The 21,473-nt window shown below is 55.9% G+C and overlaps 1 protein-coding gene across 1 annotated transcript in view; it reads left to right on the top strand.

The window, feature by feature from the left end:
- LOC133752012 (uncharacterized protein C5orf52-like) overlaps nt 1-15,706 on the top strand; it is a 45,987-nt gene extending 30,281 nt beyond the window's left edge. The window contains exon 4 of the transcript XR_009864882.1: nt 15,443-15,706. The gene's annotated coding sequence lies outside the window, so the exon portion shown is untranslated. The remainder of the gene's footprint in view (nt 1-15,442) is intronic.
- The last annotated feature ends 5,767 nt before the right edge of the window (nt 15,707-21,473 follow it).

Raw genomic sequence — 21,473 nt, forward strand, 5'->3', positions numbered from 1 at the left:
GGCCGACTTGCTGTGTCCTCCGTGGTACACCGTATCCGGAGGCACATCGTGTGGCTCTGTCTCCTTGCTGGAGATGTAATTGGGAGCATTGGGCTTACTCGGTGCTGGCCAGATCCCTCAACTGTAGACTCCATGGATTTCAGAATTGCTGATCCATGTGTGATTAGTAAGTATTTTTATGGGGAGAGACACTGAGGCTCTGTAAAATCCTGTTCTTCAGCGAACCTCCACCCACTGTTCTTAGCATCTTGTAGTGGTTCCTGCCTAAATAAGCTATTATTTAGATGGTTGCTGGTTGGCGATTTTCTAACAGCACTAGCCTTTCTACGTTTATTAGTGGGCACTGTACTGGGCCCATAGCCACCATTTATTTATTCTGCTTACTGTCAGTATGAGTCCCTGAATTTCTGTCTGATCCAGTGGGTTATAATCTAGATCTATCAGATTGTCCCAGCTTTGGTTAGGAGGAATCTTTTGTTTTTAAGATTTATTTCTTTATGTGACAGGCAGAGTGACAGAGAGAGAAAGAGGGAGACAGAAACAGAAAGGAGAGACAGAGAGAGAAAGAGATCTTCTATCTGAAGGGTCACTCCCCAAATGGCTGCAGTGGCCAGGCATGGTCCAGGCCGATGCCAGGAGCCTGGAACTCCATCCAGGTCTCCCATGTGGATGGCAAGAGCACAAGCACCTGGGCCATCTCTCACTGCCTTCCCAGGTGCATTAGCTGGGAGCTGGATTGGAAGTGGAGCAGCCAGGACTTGAACTCGTGCTCTCCAGCAGAGGATGCGTCATTAGCAGTGGTTAACCCACTACACTGCAGTGCTGGCCCTAGGAGAAGCTGGCTCCTGGGCCCTTTGCCATTTCCTGTCACTCGGAAAACTTAGCTTTTTAAAAAATCATTATTTTATTTTTAAATATTATTTGAAAGGCAGAGTGACAGAGATCTTATACCCACTGGTTCACCCCCAAATGCCTACAATGGTCAGGGCGAGCCAGGCAAAGAAGTCCAAACTCCATCTGCGTCTCCCATGTGGGTGGCAGGGACCCAAGTACTTGAGCATCACCTGCTGCCTCCCAGGGGCTACTGTAACCTGGGAAAGTTACTATGGGAAAGGAAGAAGGCTCCATGCTTTCCTTAACTCGCCAGTTATCACACAAGTGAGCTGGGTCCTTAGCAGAAGCCAGTGATGGTGGTGTAGACCAGAGCAGGCAGCTTTTCATTTTTTCAACCTAAAACAGAGAACCTAAGAGCAGGAAAGCCGATTGTCTTGATTCATATCATTGCTTCCCATGTTCTTTCTTCCTCACTGACGCTACAGGATTCCTTTCATCATTTCTGTCTTTCTAGGGGACTTCCTTGGCATTCTAGGGTGGGTCGGCTGGTGGTAAAGTCTCCAGCTTCCTCTCTCTCTCTTTCTCTCTTTTATGATTTATTTTTTTATTTTATTTGAAAGGCAGAGTTACAGAGAAGCAGAGAGAGAGAGAGAGAGAGAGAGAGAGAGAGATCTTCCATCTGCTGGTTCACTCTTTAACGGTCACAACAGTCAGAGCTGTGCCGATCTGAAGCCAGGAGCCACTTCTGGGTCCCCCACACAGGTGCAGGGGCCCCAGGCTTTGGACCATCTTCCACAGCTTTCCCAGGCTGCAGCAGAGAGCTGGATCGGAAGTGGAGCAGCCGGGACTTGAACCGGCACCCATATGGGATGCCAGCACTGCAGTGGTGGCTCTGGCCCCTGCTAGCTTTCTCTTATCTGAGAATGTCTTCCCCTCTCCCTCATTCCTGAAGAATATTTTCAAGCGCTAAAGGATGCCAGGTTAATAATTCTTTTCTTTCAGCACTTAAAAAATATGCCACTTCCTTTTGGCCTCCACAGTTTCTGATGACATTTAAAAAATTATTCATTTACTTGAAAGACAACATGGATGTGGATATGAGACAGGGGAAGAGAAACCGAGAGCTTCTATCCTCTTATTCACTCTCCAAATGGCCACATTAGCTGGGGCTGGGGCAGACTGAAGCCGGGAGCCTAGAACTCCATCTGGGTCTCCCAGATGGGTGGCAGGGACCCAAGCACTTGGGCCGCCTTCCACTGCTTTCCCAGGTGCAGACGCAGGGAGCTGCATTGGGTGTGCAGCAGCTCAGGCTCCAGCCGGTGCTCATATGGGATGCCGGCGTCACAGGCAGGGGCTTTACCCGCTGTGCCACACGCCAGCCGCAGATCTTTAGTTGTAGTTCTGCAGGTCCCTGAGAGTCTGCCCATTTTCCCCCACTGTTTTCTCTCTGTCATTTAGCTTGGATAATATCTATTGTCCTATATTCAAGTAAACTGGTATTTTTCTCTGTCTCGTCATTGCGTGGTTATGAGTTATTTTTTGGTTGTGTTGTTCAGTGCTAGAATTTCCATTTCATGCTTCCTGATATCTTTTATTTCTTTGCTGGCTCTCACTGTTACACTTGTTACGGAAACAGCTGGTGGTTCTGGAATGAGTAATCGTACAAAAACTGCAGCTTTGTAGAGGTAGAAAAATCCAATTCTGATCATTGCTTAGTGATTGGCTATTTTTCAAATGGGTTGATGTTACTGTTAATACTCATTTCCTTGATGTTTTACCCTTACTCTTCCTAAATGGGTTTTTTTAAAATGTACTTATTTATTTTAATTTTATTTGAAAGGTAGAAAGAAGGAGAAAACAGAGAGAGCTCTTCCATCCATTGGTTCACTCCCCAATGCCTGCAACATCCGGGACTGGGCCAGGCCAAAGCCAGCAGCCTAGAATACAATTTGGGTCTCCCATGCATATGCGGCAAGGACCTACATTGAGACCTCATCTGCTGCCTCCCTGGGGTGTGCGATAGCCGGAAGCTGGCTAGGGCAGATCATGTGACAATGAGAATTCAGTGGGGGGGGGGGAGAGTGGGAGCTTAGCAGAGCAAGTCAGGAAGGCTTCTCGGAAGAAGTGGCATTTCAGCCGGCAGGCAGGAGGAGGTACACAAGTGGGCACTGGGAAGGGGACCAGCAGGTGCACAAAGCAAGCTCAGCCAGGAAACTGGCAGGCTGGGAGCTTGGGAGCAGCAGGCACGGAGGAGCCAGCGGTTACTTCATCCTAAAGAAAGGAAGGGCGGGAGGGGGCGTTGGACCCAGTGGTTAACATGTCCACTAACAGACTCCCCTCTCCTATTCGCGTCCCTGAGTTTGAATACTGGTTCTCAAGCCTCCTACTGATGCAGGTCCTGGGGAGGCAGCAGCTGATGGCTCACGTATTTGGGTCCCTGCCGCCCACGCGGGAGACCTGCACTGAGTTCCCAGTTTCGGCCTGGCCCAAGTCCAAGCCACTGCAGACAGACAATCTGGGGAGTGAACCAGCAGAGGAAGGCACTGTCTGTCTGCCTGTCCTTTTTTTTTTTTTTTTTGACAGGCAGAGTTAGTGAGAGAGAGAGACGGAGAGAAAGGTCTTCTTTCTGTTGGTTCACCCCCCAAATGGCCGCTATGGCCAGCGGGCTGTGCCAATCCGAAGCCAGGAGCCAGGAGCTTCTTCCGGGTCTCCCACACAGGTGCAGGGCCCAAGCACTTGGGCCATCCTCCACTGCCCTCCCGGGCCACAGCAGAGAGCTGGCCTGGAAGAGGAGCAACCGGGACAGAATCTGGCACCCCAACCGGGACTAGAACCCGTGGTGCTGGCGCCACAGAAAGAGGATTAGCCTAGTGAGCCGTGGCACTGGCTGTCTGTCCCTTAAATAAGAAAGAAAACAGAGGGCCCGATAAAGGGTTGAAAGCAGAATGTTGGGTTTAAGCGGAGCGAGGTTTTTGAAAAATGCAGCGCAGGCGTGGACTGGCAGGGGGCGCTGTAGGGGCCGCTCTGTGGGCCAGCGCCGGCCTGATGGGGCTGCAGGAAAGGCGTGAATCCGGGAGAATGGAGGAGGAGGAGGAGGAGGCGTGTCGGAGAGGGCCGGGAATTCTGCGTGGGGCTGTCCAGACTGGAGCCTGACCAGTCTCCTAATTCCAGACAGACAGTGACCTGCTGTGCCCCCACAGAGGAAGTGCGGTCTCTACCGGTTTTCTCCTGAGAGGCCATTTTTGTCTGATTTTTCTGGTCCAGAGCATTGGCTCAGTCCTCTGTGGCCTTCCTACCGACAGACCGCTGGGACTGGCTCGGACGCTGCTGGGTCCTGCATGATGCTCTGACGTTTTGGTGGGGCCAGATGCAGGGTCTGATCAGGGCTGGCGTTGTGGCACAGTGGGTTAAGCCACCACCTGTGACGCCAGCATCCCATGGGAGTGCCCGTTGCAGTCCTGGCTGCTCCACTTCTCATCCAGGCCCCTGCTGGTGCACCTGCGAGAGCAGAGGAAGACGGCCCAAGTGCTCAGGCCCCTGTCACACACGGGGGAGACCTGGGTGGAGCTCCAGACTCCTGGCTTCAACCTGGCCCAGCCTTCGCCATCAAGGCCATTTGGGAGTGAACCAGCAGATGGAAGATCCCCTCCCACCACCAACTGCTCTCTCTGTAACTCTGCCTTTCAAATAAATAAGTAAATCTGTTTTATAAGATTCATTTATTTTATTTGAAAGGCGGAGTTATATAGAGAGAGGTAGAGAGAGAAAGAATCTCCCATCCACTGGTTCACTCCTCAAATGGCTGCAATGGTTGGAGCTGGGCTGATCCAAAGCCAGGAGCCAGGAGCTTCTTCTAGGTCTCCCACATGGATACAGGGGCCCAAGCACTTGGGCCATCTTCCACTGCTTTCCCAGGCCATTAGCAGGGAGCTGGATCGGAAGTGGAGCAGCCAGGACTCGAGCCCGTGCCCGTGTGGGACGCCGGCACTGCAGGCCGGGGTTTTAACCCACTGCACCACAGCGCCGGCCCCCTGATGGGCTTTCAGTGAGTGACGCTGATGGAATGTGACCTTGTCCCCATTACCTTCAGCATATGAGGTGGGGGACTCTGGGTGGGGGCGCAGACTGGCGTCGCCATGCTCTTGGCTGGGACGGATCGTCTCCTGGGGTTTATCCACTGCTTGTGCAACCTCAGGCTGGAGGAGGCCCGTGCAGTTCACTCAGCCAGCACACGGGCTCGGAGCTCCCACCCTGTGAGCCCCGGCCTGGGCGGGAACATCCCACCCTGTAGCCCCGGCCTGGGCGGGACATCCCACCCTGTAGCCCCGGCCTGGGCGGGAACATCCCACCCTGTAGCCCCGGCCTGGGCAGGAACATCCCACCCTGTGAGCCCCGGCCTGGGCAGGAACAAACAGGCCAGGTCCGTATCTTGCAGACCTCACATCTTAGCTTTCCAGAACACTGACCAAGTAAACCAAGGCACGATTTCTGGACAGGTCCCCGGTGTTCTCCGTGGAAAGCGCTCTGTGTTGGTGGTGGCCAAGACACCCCCTTCCAGCTCTGGCTTTTGGTGGCACTGAGCCATTCGGGGGAGCCAGGGTGGGAGGTCTTTCATTTCCTCACCTCCGCTCCTTTGCTGGCGTTAATTTCTGCCCTACAGGTGCCTACAGAGCAGGCTCTGCGCGATTGACGTTTGCTAACCAGATCGGTGCCAGCTTGGCCCACTTCGTAGCCCCTGGGAGGGTCACAAGTCCCACACATGCGCCCGTGTGCCCTGGGAAGTCCGCTCTGATCTGAGTCGCTGTCCTCTGTCCGTCACCGTCCATCAGCTGCCTTTGTAAAACCAAAGGCATGATTGAGTCTCGGGAGAATGCTCCCGGACCTCTTTTTTTTTTTTTTTTTTCTTTTTTAATTTCCATTTTCCAAACGACATCAGAAATGTCCTCGGAGCATCGTTTCGTGGACATTTCTCAAGGGAGACCGCCAACAGCCGGGAATGAGGCCAGAGGCGAAAAGAAACCGGGTCAGGCGGATAGCGATGGTGCTGCCTCCTCCGGGAGCACCAGTGGCACCGCAGGTGCGTCTGTCTGTGGCACCGCGTGGCCAGCGTGGGTGGCTTTGGGCAGTACAGGTGATGCCTGGGGACAAGGCTGTGCAGCCCAGTGGGTAGCACACAGGGTGGGGGCAGGGCTGGCTCTGCATCTCCCCGCTTCCGGTTCTGCGGCTGGAACTGGGATCTAATCTTATCACACCCTAAGCTATCAATGCGGTGGTGGACGTTTGACGTTGTGGCTAAGACGCTGCTTGGGATGCCTGCATCGCGGGTTCGAGTCCCGGCTCCGCTCCTGGTTCCAGCTTCCTGCTGATGTGCACCCTGGGAGGCAGCAGGGGATGGCCCAGGTACCTGGGTCCCTGCCACCACCTGGGAGACCTGGATGGAGTTCCCACTCCCAGTTTCAGCCTGGCCCCGCCATGGCTGTGGCAGGCATCTGGGGAATGAGCCAGCAGATGAAAGATCTCTGCCCATCTCTACCTTTCAAATAAATGTTAAAAAATATATTTTTTTGAAACTGCACAAATGCTTGGGATTGGCCTGTGTGCCCTGGTGGCTGGGGACGTGGAGCAGCAAGCACCAGGCCTGTTCAGCCACCGTGCTGGGAGCGGCCTCCCATCAGTACCCACCAGGTCCCTGGGGATGCTGTGCTCAGAGCCCAGGGCTCCCTCAGCCGCAGGTCCTCTCCGCCCTCCTCCTCCAGGCAGTCTTCCACGCACGCAGCAGGTGTGCAGGGAAGGCCCGTTTGTGACGAGTCCCCGGGCTGCACACTGACACCCTGGCGCTGCTGTGTCATGACTGCGTAGCACACCTGTCTTCAGAGGCCTGGTTTCCCACAGAGCGTCCACTCCACCCCCCCACACCAACACAGACAACAGCAGCAGTGCTTTCCCAGGGGGCTCAGAGAACCCCTGTGCACGTGTCCCTGCCCTGATGTCACTGCCACCTTGCCGGAAGCTTCCAGAAGGCTCCAACCAAACCAGCCAGAAACGCTCTGCAAGCTCCCCATGCGCTCGAACCCCATTTCTCCGTCCACCTTGTGCTCAGAGCCGTCACCTGGTCTGCGCTGGCTTTGCCCTGGTGTAAAATCGGCTCAGAGCCTGGCTTGCGTCACCCTGATGTCTGCAGCAGTTAGGAAACGCAAAGGCAAAAGCAGCGATTTTTGATAGCTGACTGCAGGGAATTCCTAAGATTTTCTTTTTTTTAGGGGCCGGTGCCATGGCTCACTTGGTTAATCATCTGCCTGTGGCACCGGCATCCCATATGGGCGCCAGGTTCTGGTCCTGGCTGCTCCTCTTCCAGTCCAGCCCTCTGCTGTGGCCCGGGAGGGCAGTGGAGGATGGCCCAAGTGCTTGGGCCCCTGCACCCGTATGGGAGACCAGGAGGAAGCACCTGGCTACTGGCTTCGGATCAGCACAGTGCCGGCCGTGGCGGCCATTTGGGGAGTGATCCAACGGAAGGAGGACCTTTCTCTCTCTCTCTCTTTCTCCCTCTGTCTATAACTCTACCTATCAAATAAATAATAAAAAAAATTTTTTTAAAAGATTTATTTATTTATTTGAAAGTCAGAGTTATATATAGAGAGAAGGAGAGATAGAGAGAGAGCTTCCATTGGCTGGTTCACTCCCCAATTGGCTACCATGGCCGGAGCTGCACCAATCCGAAGCCAGGAGCCAGGAGCTTCTTCCAGGTCTCCCATGCGGGTGCAAGGGCCCAAGCACTTGGGCCATCTTCTACTGCTTTCCCAGGCCATAGCAGAGAGCTGGATCAGAAGTGGAGCAGCCAGGACTTGAACTGGTGCCCATAAGGGATGCCAGCACTGCAGGCAACAGCTTTGCCCACTATGCCAACAGTGCCAGCCTCCCAAAAATTATTTTCATGTATTTGAAAGAGAGAGAGAGAGATCCTCCATCTACTGGTTCCCTCCCCAAAAGGCTCACAATAGCTGGGACTCGCCAGGCCAATTATAGGAGCCAGGAACTCAATCCAGGTCTCCCATGTGGGTGGCAGGGACCCAAGCACCTGAGCCGTCACCTGCCGCCTCCCAGGGGACGCAGTAGCAGGGAGCTTGAATTGGAAGCAGAGCTGTTGCTCCAACTCAGATCTTCCAATACAGGCTGCTGGCGTGCCAAGCAGCGTCGTAACTGCTTTGCCAGACACCTGCCCCCCTGACTTCAGTTTCTGCTTTGTGGGCGAATGGGCATTTGAGAGCGTGGTGTTTGTGGTGCAGGATGATCAGGTTTTTGCAAGCACGTTCTGTCACTTGGTTGCTGGGGGCCTGAGTGCTCCATGGCTTGGGATTTGACTCAGCCCTTCGCACCACAAGGAAGCCAGCGTCAGCAGCTGCAGGTGACCCCTGGGAGATGCTGGTGCCTCTGGGAGTGCCTCCCAGGGACTCAGCGGCAGGAGCCAGCTGGAGTTGGCAAAAGGGGCTGTGCTGGCAGCAGGAGCCTGTGTGTCTTGGAGCTTGTGGGTCTTGGAGCTCCTTGTGGTAGGAAGCCGCAAGGAGGGGCTGCCTGTGACTGCCAAGGCACGTCCTCTGTCACAGTTCCTGCCAGCACATGGCTGCCCCTGTCCACACTGTCTTGAGTCAGCAGGTGCCGCTGGCCAGAGCCCGAGTCTCTGCTGACTGCTTTGAGCTCTCTGGGCTCTGGCGCTGGAAGAGGGAGAAGCTCTGAGCTGTGATGCCCAGGTCTCGGGCAGGGCTGCTCTGGGAAGTGAGGGGAGCTGAGCAGGTGCCACGGAGGCTGAGTGTGCTGTGTGGAGAGGTCACGTGTGGCTATGGTCTCAGGGTGCACGTAGGCAGGGGTCGGGAGCCAGAGCTGGGAATTGAACCCAAGCACTCGGGGCAGGAGGTGGGAGTCTTAACCACTAGGCTCCACACCTGCTATGGCCATTACTTAGGCTCCACACCTGCTATGGCCAATACTTAGGCTCCACACCTGCTATGTCCAGTACTTAGGCTCCACACCTGTTATGGCCAATACTTAGGCTCCACACCTGCTATGTCCAGTACTTAGGCTCCACACCGGCTATGGCCAATACTTAGGCTCGACACCTGCTGTGGCCAATACTTAAATCACCTCTAAATTACTCACCATACCTGATACAATGTAAGTGCCCTATAAATAACTGTTACCCTCTGCTGTTCAGGGAATAATGACAAGAGAAAACCTCTGTATGTATTTAGTATAGGTGTGTGTGTATTTTTTTTCCCCAAATGGTTTCCATCTGCAAGTTGGTTGAATCCACTCGTATGGAGGGTGTTACAAAGGGGGTGACTTAAGAAAATAGCAGCATTACCGTGTCACAGTTTTGGAGGCTGAAGTGCGAGATCCAGGTGCTGAAGTCCAGAGTCAAGGCCACGTCCCCCTGAAGACTGCAGGGAGACCCTGTGGCAGCCTCCCCAGCGCCGGCGTCTGCAGCACCAGCTCCTGCCTCTCTGCCCTGCGAAGCTTCGCTCCAGTCTCCCTCTGTCTCTCCCCACCCCACTCTCTTTCTCTCTTTTTAATATTTCATTTATTTATTTGAGAAGTAGAGCTAGAGACAGAGAGAGAGAGAGAGAGGTCTTCTTCTATCTGCGGGTTCACTCCCCAAATGGCCACAATGGCCAGAGCTGGGGGACCAGGAGCTTCTTCCAGGTCTCCCACGCGGGTGCAGGGGCCCAAGCACTTGGGTCATCTTCCACTGCTTTCCCAGGCCACAGCAGAGAGCTGGATGGGAAGTGGAGCAGCTGGGACTTGAACAGCGCCCCTGTGGGATGCCGGCACTGCAGGTGGCGGCTTTCCCCGCTACGCCACAGCGCGGCCCCTCAGACGACTTTTTGTGGGAGTTCAACATAGAGGCAACAAAGTGGGCCAATGCCAGCTCGCTGAGCTCTCACCCCGTGCACACCCTGTTCTCTCAAATTAAGAAACAGCAGCTTGCAACGTACCTGCCTGTCCGGTCACCAGCTAGCACGTTCTCCACGGCCAGCACACCGCATCTGGTTTTCTCTGGGTGACCTCGACCCCTAGCGCAGGTCCTGTCGATGGCAGCTCCCAGGAAGCGCCGGCTGGGTTAGCATTTGGAAGTTCCCGTGGGAACTGACCAAGTGGCTCAAGGTCAGCTTGAGGTCACGTCGAACCAAAGGTACATGGAGGCTGATCGGGGCCTGTGCTTTGCTCCACTGTGGCAGATGGTCCCCCTCTGTGTCCGAATTCTGTCCATTTGAGGTTTTTTTTTTTTTTTTTTTCCCTTGCCCTTAGACAGTTTCTGGCGAGTCCTCTGGCAAACAGGCTCGAGGCCAGGATGAAAGCGCTGAGGCTTTGTTTGGGAGACAAGGTCCAGGGGCAGGGAGGCAGGGGGTGGAGGAAGGGGACCGTGGGGTGTGTCGCCTGGCTGGTGTCACCTCCCAGTGGGTCACTCAGCAAGCACGAGTGCCTGGTGTTGGGAGTGGCTGGGCCGCTGGGGACGGAAATTGGAGATCGTTAACTTCACACCTCCAGGTCCCAGTGAGGAGTGAGCCCTGAGGTGGTCACGGTGGAGTTTTACGGCCCGAGATTCTGCCGGCTCTGACCCTCCGGGCTGCCTGTATAAGACCCCTGCTAAAAGTAAATATTAAAATAATTTTAGCAAGGGTTAAAAAGTTTGGCTGCTGACAGTAGCCATTCCTTAAGATAACTGTGTCTCCACCTGCCTGCAGAATAACCTTGGGAAACTGCCTTGTGAAACTGCTCTGTGTAACTGTCTCACGCGATAACACTTGCAGGAGTCCGAAAAAGAGTTAAGAAAAACAGCACAGCACGGACAGCCCACACCACCCCCGCCCTGCTCGCCTTAGCTGATAAGAAGAAACTGCCCGCGACCCCCATCCCAAGCCCCTTACCTAGTAACCATTAACATATCCAATAAAATTGTAACACAACTTTTATCTTGCCCAATAGGATTGTAACATAACTAAATATGCTAATGCTGTGGTTTTAAGCTTTAAATACTCTGTAAACCTTTTGTCTGGGCCTCTCTCTCTCTCTGCACCTCACCAGAGGCGGAGATGGCCCATTTGCAAATGGAATAAACTTCCCTCTTGCTTGTTGCATCGATTGGAGTGGAGTCTGTGTTTCTGGGGGTCGCTCTGTAGGACACCTGGTGACAGGGGTCTTACACCTGCCTGCCTGTCCCCGGCAGACGGCAGACGTACACCTTAAATCAGTAATTTCGATAAACACCCATCAGGGGAGCCTCCTGCCCGGTCAGGCCCACCTTATGGCTCATGCACACGACCCTCTCCCAGGCCAGGGGTGTAGAAAGACAACTGCCCATCCCCGGGCGCCGAGCTCTCTCCCCGTCCCCTGCTCGCTGTCTGGACCCACTTCTTACCGCCCACCCTCCCTCTCCCCTGCTATCCTGTTTCCAATAAAATTTCTTCTGCCCCGAGCAGTTGCTTCTCTGCCTTCTTGGGGCAGAAAGCCCCCGAGAACCCAACAGCTGGCACATGGAATTTTCTAGAAGATTCCCAAAGAGAAAACGGGAGTCTGTGGAAGGGCCGCTCCGTGTCTCACGGTGGTGAGTCCACGCGTGGAGGGACAATGCGACACGCTGAGGTGCTGGCCAGGAGGTGGTGGAGGGAATCTGAGAAGGCCCCCGGGGGCTGCATCCCGTGAGGGTCCTCGCCTGTGCCCGCAGGCCCGAGCGCTCTCCCACGATCCTGGCCGACACCCTCCTCCCTCCACTCTGCTCAGGGACAGAGGCCACTCCTTGGTGGTGGCCATTTGGGGGAGTCTCAGGACATGAGCTCAGGGTGGGGATCCCTCAGCTTCCTCCTCCGTGACCCGCTCCTGCCCCCCCCCTTCCTCCTCCGTGACCCGCTCCTGCCCCCCCCCCTTCCTCCTCCGTGACCCACTCCTGCCCCCCCCCCCCGAGGCCTCTGCCAGTGCTTTGGCTGGGCTGTGACGCTGGTCCTCATGGGTCCAAGTCCATAGTTGTCTTGTCCAGTGACGGCCTTGACCAGGCATGGAAGTAGTAGGGGGGGTGGCCCAGCAAATCCTCTGGGTTGTCTTGGGGACGTTCTCTGCCCATGGCCTCTGGGCTGTTAAACTGTCATGGGAGTCAGGACCAGCAGCCCCTGCGGTGCAGTCACCCCCCCTTTGTGGGCCACTGGCAGGAGGAGCCGGGGGCGGCCAGGTGCTAGGGCAGCTCCCGTTTCAGTGAGCGCCTGACTGTGCTGCGTTCCCCTCTCCCCCTACAACTAGAACTTCTTTTATTTATTTATTTTTTTATTTTTGGACAGGCAGAGTGGACAGTAAGAGAGAGAGACAGAGAAAGGTCTTCTTTGCCATTGGTTCTCCCTCCAATGGCCGCCGCGGTAGGCGCTATAGCCAGTGCACCGCGCTGATCCAAAACCAGGAGCCAGGTGCTTCTCCTGGTCTCCCATGGGGTGCAGGGCCCAAGCACTTGGGCCATCCTCCACTGCACTCCCGGGCCATAGCAGAGAGCTGGACTGGAAGAGGGGCAACCGGGACAGAATCCGGCACCCCAACCGGGACTAGAACCCGGTGTGCCGGTGCCGCAGGCAGAGGATTAGCCTATTGAGCTATGGCGGCGCCAGCACAACTAGAACTTCTAACCCAGCTGAGTTCAAGTGCACGGGAGCTGAGTTCAAGTGCACGGGGAAGGCATAGCCCAGCTTCTCGAAGGGGTTCCTCTGTGTGCCAGCGAGGCACGCCTGCACCTGCCAGCATCCTGCCTCCTGGAAGACAGAGGCTGGAGCCGGGCAATGGCTTCCCGTCGGTGCCTCAGCTGACCCGCTGTTCTGTTGGGCTGACGGTCCCTGAGTGACAGAGGGTTCATGCGACGCCAGTGAAGTCACGGTCACGGGCATGGTTGCGCCTCCTTGGCTGGAATGGGCCATCTGGTCTGAGGCTTTGCCATGTGGGAATCTAGGCCAGCCGATGAGGCGCTGGCAATGTGGACGCTGTGAGCAGATGCTGTGCACCTGTCCCACTAAGGACAAACCGTTCATGGCTCCGGGGCGGGAGGGGTCTGACGCGGCTGGTGGCTGCCTGGGTCTCCCCAGGGAACGGACTGCTCACTACCACAGGTGGGTGGGCCTCTCCCGTGGAACAGCAAGATGAGCGTGGTGTGACGTGGTGCTTTGCGGGGCTGGCCACCGCCTCACCTGCCTTCCCTGGGCTCATGGATTTCTCCAGGAGGCTTGCAAGGGCACCTGGGAGAAGTAGATCCACAGAGGACACGAGTGCCCGGTTCTCACCTCCTGCTGGTCATTGCTTGACCTGGAAGGCCCTAAGTAGTGCACGCTGTAGGGTCGCAGAAATATAGCCTCTTGGTGGCCACTGTGGAAGCCAGAACCTGCACTTGGAGATGACACTTGGACCCCAGTGGGGGCACCAAGAGAGGGAACAGAAGAGGGCTTGTGTGCACGACGGATGGGTTAACCGTTAGCCACAGGTGGCCTCCGTGGCTCAGGAAGTGCCACGTCAGCTATGGTGGGCTGCCGAGTTCTGGTGCCCAGTGTCCTTGCCAGCAATGGGAGTGTGCCCAGGGTCGCTGCTGGGTCGCCGTAGCTCGCTTCATAGGATGTTGGTCGTGGTGCCTTCTTGTGCGGGGAGGTTACACCGTGGGTGTTTTGTATGTTGTTTCCCTGTGTTCTAAATAGTTCCAGTATCCTCCAGACACCCAGGTGATACCTCAAAACATGTCTCCTTAAGAAACGGCAGAAGACAGCGTGAGCGTGCGAGCTCTGCTGGGACTGGGATGCCGGGGGCTGTGGCCCGGTCTGCCTTGAGGTCGTGAGCTGTACCGGTCAGCTTCTCATCACCACAGCAAATGCCTCAGAGCTGCTGTGGGGAAGAAAGGGAGTTTACCCTGGCTCACAGTTAGGGAGGTTCACAGGTGCAAGATTGGGTGGGACAAAGGTCACTGGTGAGGTCAGAGGGCAGCGAAGGCAGATGCCCTGGGCTATGAAGCAGAGAAACAGGGTGCACAGGTGTTGGCTGTGCCCAGGGAGGGGGGTCTCTCCTTATGAAGCCACCAGGATTGGATCAGGGGGCTCTGCCCTACCAGCCCAGACCAATGTCTTCACTTCCCAAAGGCCCCCTAAATCCTAGTATTAGCAAATGCGTCAGACCACGGCAATTTTAAAGGTTTTTAGCCCCCATGTTTGCATGTTCTGCTACAGAATTCCTCCCCAAGAATACAGAAAGGTAACACTGAAAGGTTGTAACTCCAGGGAAGTGGGCGTTCGGCCTCGTGGTTAGGATGCCAGTGTGGTCGCCCCACCCCACGCTGGAGTGACCCCTGACCCCGGGTCCTGATTCCAGCTTCCTCAGTCACATCATGGGGGGCGGTGCCAATGGCTCAAGTAGTTGTGTTCCTGCCACTCACATGGAAACCTGGACCGAATTCCCTGTTTTTCTGCAGAAACTTCTAGAACTCTTGACTCTCTCTGCTTCTTTCTTGAGCCCAAAAAGGCTCGCTGCTTGATTTTTTAGGATAAGAGTCCAAATCTTTAATGTAGCCTACAAGGTACTGAATTTGGTCCTGGCTTGATTTCTGGCTCCTCCGTCTGTCTGTCTGTCCATCTATCTATCTATATATGTGGTCCCCCGAGAGGCAGGTGATACGCGCACAGGGAGTCAGAGAGGGCAGTGGCCGCTCGCTTAAGAGATGGATGTCGTGTGACGTTAGAACCCGCAGAAGCAGCGAGGAACAGCCGGGGACAACGGAGGACAAGCAGAAGCCGGCAGCACATCGCCCCCAGGAGCGCCTGCCTCGGGCAGGAGGAAGTGCTGCCAATCACTCTTCCTTTTCCAAGTCCCTCTGAGGGTGTCACGGGGCAGGGCTGGGCCCTCCGTTTGCTCTGAGGGTCTACGGGAGTGAGTTCCGTAGTACGGCCATGTGTTGGCTCTCGGTTTTCAGGCGCTGGGTCCCGGTGGCAAACAGCACATGCATTAGTCCCGTCCGCTTCCCCTGACCCTGCCACCCGTAACACCACCATTTGGTAACTAGCAGAGGGACCAGCGCGGTGTCCGCCCAGCCAGTGCCTTCTGAGCCGTCACAGGAGAACAAGGGGCATCCTCGTGAGTCTCGCGGGGTGACACAAAGCCAGCGGCAGGGGCCACGTGTCCCAGGGCTGATCCCTCGAGTCCACCCCCTTGGGCTCCGGGTCCCCAGTCTCAGTCTTAGGGGATGGGATCCCAACCTGCTCCTACTCCACGATTCTGAGTCCTCATGGGAAGAGTCTGGCGTGGACTCTGGGGTGCACCTGCTCCGCCTTGTAGGGGCTGTGGGTAGATGCTCCCCCCACCTCCTCTCTCTCTCTCTTGGGCCTGCATGGGCTCAGCCCACAGCACGCATGCCCAGCACGTGGCTCCCACAGCCTCGTGGCCTCAGAAACTCCCTCCACCAAGCTGTGACCAGTCGACCCCAATAGGAATTGTCTCCCAGCTTTGACACAGGGGCCTCCCCGGCTCTGAGGGCGTGGGATTCTACAGATGCCCTCAAAGGTTATCTTCAGTCCAGGAGCCTCAGCCCCTGCCCTCTCTTTCGTGCCTACAGGAACCAGGGGGAGATGGCGCACACCTGCCGTGGAACCATCAACCTGGCCACCGCCCACGTCGACACGGAGAACTCTTGTGGGATCTTGCTGATCAGCGGGGCGAGGAGCTACCACCTCAAGGCCAGCTCAGAGGTGGACCGGCAGCAGTGGATCACCGCCCTGGAGCTGGCCAAGGCCAAGGCGATCCGGGTGATGAAAATCCATTCAGGTAGCGAGCGTTCGGCGTGGTGGTGTGGACTGTGGCGCCTTGGATCTGCAGCGAGTGGGGGCTGGAAGTGTTTGGGGCAGGCGGCGATGACCAGGAGACTCGCGCTGGTCTGGTGTGTACTTGCTGTTCCCCGCCGAGCTCAGTGCAGCGTCGTTATCCGTGTGACCCTCAGCCGCTCCGCCAAGGCCACCAGGGCTGGCCGGCAGCTCTCGGTCGGTGCGGGCTCTGTGCGTGCCTTTCTTTGGATGAGTCTGGTTGCCTGGCTTTCAGGGAGGCCCCAGAGCCAGGCCCAGAGGCGCAGTCTCAGGTGGGATTCAGGGTTGTGGACGTGTGCCTCGGGCCGGACTCCCGCCGCGGCCTCTGTTCTGGGGACTTAAGGCTGCTTAGACACAGCTGCTGCCTTTGCCGGGTGAGAGGCTGGCTCGGAGGTGCTGAGCAAGAGGCTTGCTTTAGACTTTAACGCGTTTTTACTGTTATTCGTCTTATTTGAGCACCGGGGGCGGGGGAGCTCTCTCCAATCCACTGGTTCACTCCCAAATGTCTGCAATGGCTGGGGGCCAGCCAGGGCTGAACCTGGGATCTGGAACTCAGTCCAGGCCTCCCCCACGGGTGGCAGGAGCCCAGTGGCTTCAGCTACCGCTGAGTGCGTGCCAGGGTCCACATTAGCGGGTGCCGGAGTCAGGAGTCGGAACTGGGTGTTGTACCCAGGCGCCGTGACGTGCAGTGCCTGCATCTTGCCTGCTAGGCTAAGCAGCCACCCCCAGCAGTTTCCATGTTTTGAAGATGAAATGTTGTACCCCACCCCTAAGGCAGCAGCTCCCCTGCCCGTGCAGTGAAGTCTGGGATTCCGTGCCCAGCCGCCACCTCACTCTGCTTCCCAGAGGCGGATATACAAGGGCCCTGAAAAAGCTGACCGAGAGTGGAATTTAAAGGTATTTTCGTGAAAAAAAAATTTAAATCCCTAAGTAGTTTTCCATAATACACATTTCACGCAAACTTCCTGAAGACCCCTTGTGTATTCAAATCGGTACTTATTTCAAAACAAATGCAATTCTCCAGCTTGCTTTTTTCCACTTAGCGAGATATCTTGGAATGTTTTCCCTGTCAGTACATAGAAGTGTGCTCCTTTTTCTTCTTTTCTTTTCTTTTTTTTTTTTTTTTTTTTGACAGGCAGAGTGGACAGTGAGAGAGAGACAGAGAGAAAGGTCTTCCTTTTCCCATTGGTTCACCCTCCAATGGCCGCCAGGGCCGGCACACTGCACTGATCTGAAGCCAGGAGCCAGGTGCTTCTCCTGGTCTCCCATGTGGGTGCAGGGCACAAGCACTTGGGCCATCCTCCACTGCCCTCCCGGGCCACAGCAGAGAGCTGGCCTGGAAGAGGGGCAACCGGGACAGAATCTGGCGCCCCAACCAGGACTAGAACCCGGGGTGCCGGCGCCGCAGGTGGAGGATTAGCCAAGTGAGCCACAGCGCCGGCCCTCCTTTTTCTTACACAAGTGTGGGATGCCTTGTGTGGATGCATCGTAGTTTATCCAGCCCGTAGCCCTGTTTAGCTCCGACACACTGCTGCAGCGGGAGACCCTGCAAGACTTCATTTCACATGTGTACAGGTATGTACGAAGCATGGGCCGGGCCTCGGCCTAGCGGTTAAGACACTGTAGGGCTCCCGTGTCTCCTAGCAGAGGGCCTGGGTCTGAATCCCAGCTCTGCTCCGTTCCTGCTGCCTGCTGGTGCAGGCCCTGGGGGGCGGCAGCTGATGGCTCAGGTGTCGTGATTGGCTCCCTGCCACCTGTGTGGGGATCTGGATGGAGTCCCAGGATCTGGGGAGCGGACCAGTGGATGGCAACTTCTTTCGTCTCTTTTTCCTTCTCTCCCATCTTCCTTCCCTCACCCTACCTCTCAAATCAATCCATCAGTCATCAACAAATAAAAATGGAGTATGCCGCCCCCAAGCTGGGGGCCGGGTTAATGGGAGAGTGCATTTATACAGCTGTGAGGCACTGTCAGACTCCTTCCCTCGGGCTGTCTTGTGAGACGCCAGTGGCGGGATGTGACAGCTGTCTCCCCACAGCCCAGCCTCCCCAGAGCCATAGCAAGCGTTTCTGATGGGTGAGGATCGTGTCTGCACAGCCCAGGAGCGGGGATCGGGCAGCTGTGGGCCTTAGGATGTTGTGAGCAAACGGCACGGCTGTCATGGCCCTGTGCGTGTTTCCGGGGAGGCAGGGCTGCAGGCGTGAGCAGGCCCAGCCGCGGCTCTCTGGCATTGTCTCCCAGGCTGGGTGGGGGGTCAGTGGGTCCTGGTGAGGAGTTCTAGCTCAGGGCAGGAAGAAGGGGCTGGCTGGAGCCATTGGTCACTATGCCCCACTTTGCATTGAGGTCTCTCCCAGCATGCATTGCCATCTTTCCCAGTGTGCATTGTGATCTCTCCCAAAGTGCATTGTGGTCTCTCCCAGCATGCATTGTGGTCTCTACTGGTGTGCATTGCCATGTCTCTCGTAAGCTGGGGAACTCTCAACGTTAGGCTGGCCTTCCTCTTTTTTTTTTTTTAAGATTTATTTATTTATTTGAAATGCAGAATTACACAGAGAGAGAAGGAGAGGAAGAGAGAGAGAGAGAGAGAGAGAGAGAGAGAGGTCTTTCATCGGCTGGTTCACTCCCCAATTGCCTGCAACTGCCAGAGCTGAGCCGATCCAAAGCCAGGAGCCAGGAGCTTCTTCCAAGTCTCCCACACAGGTGCAGGGGCTCAAGGACTTGGGCCATCTTCCACTGCTTTCCAGGCCATAGCAGAGAGTTGGATCAGAAGAGGAGCAGCCCATTTCTCGAACTGGCGCCCATATGGGATGCCAGCGCTTCAGGACAGGGTGTTAACCCACTGCACCACAGTGCTGGCCTCTGGCCTTCATTTTAAAAGGCAACACATAGCATATAAAGACCTATACTAGACAAAGAAGCCATAATGTGGGTACCTGATTGATGTGTCTAAAATGATATGTACACAGTACAAGCTTAGTGTTAGTGGTGTGACCAGTGCGTTTTCATGTATGATTTCCTTCAGGGCTCACTTTCCCCAGAGACTGAATTCTGAGCGACTTCTTCTCAAATTTCTACAATCAGGTTGTCCTGGGACACCAAATTGTATTTCATCACCAATTTAGTAAACCAATGACAGAGAAATGTTTCATTTCTTTTTTTAAAATATTTATTTCATTTTTTTTTTTTTTTGAAAAGTAGAATTGGAGAGGGAGAGACAGAGAGGTCTTCCATCTGCTGGTTCATTCCTCAAATGGCCACAACGGCCAGAGTGGGCTGATCTAAAGCCAGGAACCAGGAGCTTCTTCTGGGTCTCCCATGTGGGTGCAGGGGCCCAGACACTTGGGCCATCTTCCGCTGCTTTCCCAGGTCATTAGCAGGGAGCTGGATCAGAAGTGGAGCAGCCGGGTCTTGAACCGGCGTCCATATGGGATGCCAGCACTGCAAGTGGGTTTACCCGCTACACTACAACACTGGCCCCCTGAAATGTTTCATCTTCATATTTACCAACTATCTGCCGGTGATGAAAATAAGCCCGCGTGGAAACATTCTGTGAATCCCGCGGCACACCCATCCCAGTTTTGCTGTTGGCGTTCTGTTATGCTCACCGTGCGAGGAGCTATTCACCGCTATTCAGCAGACACACAGCGCCATCTGGTGGGCATCTGGTGTGATCGCAGCAGGACACTTGGAGTTGCACGAGCCGCACCAAGAAAAAGCCATTGTTCAGTTGCTGTTGTCTGGGGACAAGTGTCTGGGTGGCATTCACCCCGAAGTGTGAAGCTCAACACCAGGTGGCCTTAAATGTCCACACTCCCGTGCACCTGCATGTTGGCCTGTGGGCGGTTCCAGAATCGGGCGCCGTCTGCCCCTATCTTCTGATGTCCCGTCTGCCTCCTCACAGGAGGTGGCAGGCCTGTCGCGCCCGCAGCCCTGCCGTGCCCACCGCCACGACCATACTTATGGGCGGCTGGAGTTGGTACCCAGATGCAGCTGTTTCCTGGCCCTGAAACAAAATGCCCGAAGCCGAGCTATTTGCAAAGAACAGAGACTTCTTTAGCTCGCGGTTCAGGAGGAAGTCCACGAGCGTGGTGCAGGCACCTGCCCAGCTTTGCTCAGGGCCTTGTCTGCGCGCTGCGGGGAGGAGGGCACCACCCGATGAGCCAGGAGCAAGCCAGGCGGAGTTTGCGTTTATAACAAAGCTGGTTCCGAGCTCAGCTCAATCCGTGTGTGGATTAATCCAGCCCGTTTGGTCCGTTCCTGCAGGCCCTCTCATATGCCTTTGGGGGTTCCGTTTCTCACACGTGAGACTGAGGGGCCGCTTTCTTTTTAAAAGATATTTATGTATTGATTTATTTGAGAGGTAGAGAGAGAGAGAGAGAGAGAGAGAGAGAGAGGTCTTCCATCTGCTGGTTCACTCCCCAAATGACCACGATAGCAGGAGCTGACCTGAAGCCAGGAACCAGGAGCTCCTTCCAGGTCTCCCACGTGGTGCAGGGGCCCAAGCACTTGGGCCATCTTCTGCTGCTTTCTGAGGCCATAGCAGAGAGCCGGATTGGAAGTGGAGCAGCTGGGACTTGAACCAGTGTCCATATGGGATGCCGGTGCCACAGGTGGCGGCTTTACCTGCTACGCCCCAGCACTGGTCCCAGAGGGCGCTATAAACCATTGCAGCTCCCCTGCACAGTGACTGCTCTCCCTGGGTCAGCACTCACGTGGCTCTGTGTGTCGGCAGTGCTGTTGGGCTTGGCAGGGGGTGCCCAGGGTGCCACTCCATTTCCCGGGGTGGGGGGGGGGTTTTCATGGGCTCAGCCCAGATGCTGCGGCGTGAGGGGTGGCGGGCTCAGGTCAAGCACGCTGCCCGGAGACCTGGCCTGCTGTTTCTGCCATCCCCTTCCTACGATAATAATAGACCACTGGAGCTGGCGTCGTGCCACAGCGGGTTGAGCCACTGCCTGCCACTCTGGCGCCCCCTATCGGAGTGCTGGTTTGAATCCCGGCTTTTCTGCTTGCAATCCAGGCCCCTGCGGGGAATGCAACAGATGATGGCCCGAGTTGGGTCCCTGCCGCTCGTGGGAGACCCACATGGAGCTCCTGGCTCCCGGCTTCCGCCTGGCTCAGCCCTGGCTGTTGCAGGCACTGGGGGAGTGAACCAGTGGATGGAAGCTCCGTCTCCCTCCCCGCTCTCTGAACCACTCTGCATTTTTTTTTTTTTTCTAAAGTGAGTTGTTTCATCTTCTGGGAACTTTCTGAAAATATCCTAGCGGGTGGCGTTTATTGGATTAGTCACCCTGGGACCGTTTTCCTGGGCCAGACAGGGAGAGGGAAGTTCTTCTGTGGCCAAGGAGCAAGTGTGTGCTCGCTTGGCTGTCAGCGCTGGGGATGCCGGCCCAGACGTCCTGCGGGAAAGGTGGGGACCCCAGGCCCCAGACTCCGCGGTTTCCTGAGCAGCTCGTGCCAAACATGGCTGTGTCCCCGTGGAGGTGGCCTTCTGGGTAAGGACATGGGACAGAGACAAACGTTCAGGTTTAAGTTCATGGTTGTGGAAAAGAGCCCTGTGGTGGCCCCTCTGGGCCAAAGCAGCCGCCCCCCCGCGCTCAGGCCGGTGTCACACAGGGGCGGGTTCTAACCTCTGAGGGTCTGCCTCGGGGTCAGCCTGGCGTAGTCCTGGGTGAGAGAAGACCGCCTGGTGTGGTTCTCCCAGGCCTTGGCTGATGGCAGCCGGTGGGAACAGGGGCACAGACAGGGCAGCCCCCGTGGGTCACGCTGGAGCCTGATATGGTAGTTAAGGT

Source organism: Lepus europaeus, chromosome 23 (genome assembly GCF_033115175.1).
Source record: "Lepus europaeus isolate LE1 chromosome 23, mLepTim1.pri, whole genome shotgun sequence".
Taxonomy (NCBI): Eukaryota; Metazoa; Chordata; class Mammalia; order Lagomorpha; family Leporidae; genus Lepus; species Lepus europaeus.